A 582-nucleotide genomic window follows, 5' to 3' on the forward strand; every position below is an offset into this window, starting at 1 on the left:
TCCCCGTGGACACAGACCTTGCCTCCCCCCTCAGACTGGAGCTTCCCTGCGGACAGACCTTGCCTCCCTCCTCAGACTGGAGCTTCCCTGCGGACACAGACCTTGCCTACCCCCTCAGACTGGGGCTTCCCCGTGGACACAGACCTTGCCTCCCCCCTCACACTGGGGCTTCCCCACGGACACAGACCTTGCCTCTCCCCTCACACTGGGGTTTCCTGTCCTTGCCTCCCTGCCTCAGACTGGGGCTTCCCCACAGACACAGACCTTGCCTCCCCTCTCAGACTGGGGTTTCCTGTCCTTGTCTCCTCCCCTCAGACTGCGGCTTCCCCGTGGACAGAGACCTTGCCTCCCCCCTCAGACTGGAGCTTCCCCGCGGACACAGACCTTGCCTCCCCCCTCAGACTGGGGCTTCCCTGCGGACAGACCTTGCCTCCCTCCTCAGACTGGGGCTTCCCTGCGGACAGACCTTGCCTCCCCCCTCAGACTGGAGCTTCCCTGCAGACACAGACCGTGCCTCCCCCCTCAGACTGGGGCTTCCCCGTGGACACAGACCTTGCCTCCCCCCTCAGACTGGAGCTTCCC

Source organism: Mirounga leonina, unplaced genomic scaffold (assembly GCF_011800145.1).
Source record: "Mirounga leonina isolate KUSES-001 unplaced genomic scaffold, KU_Mleo_1.0 Mir_94, whole genome shotgun sequence".
NCBI lineage: Eukaryota > Metazoa > Chordata > Mammalia > Carnivora > Phocidae > Mirounga > Mirounga leonina.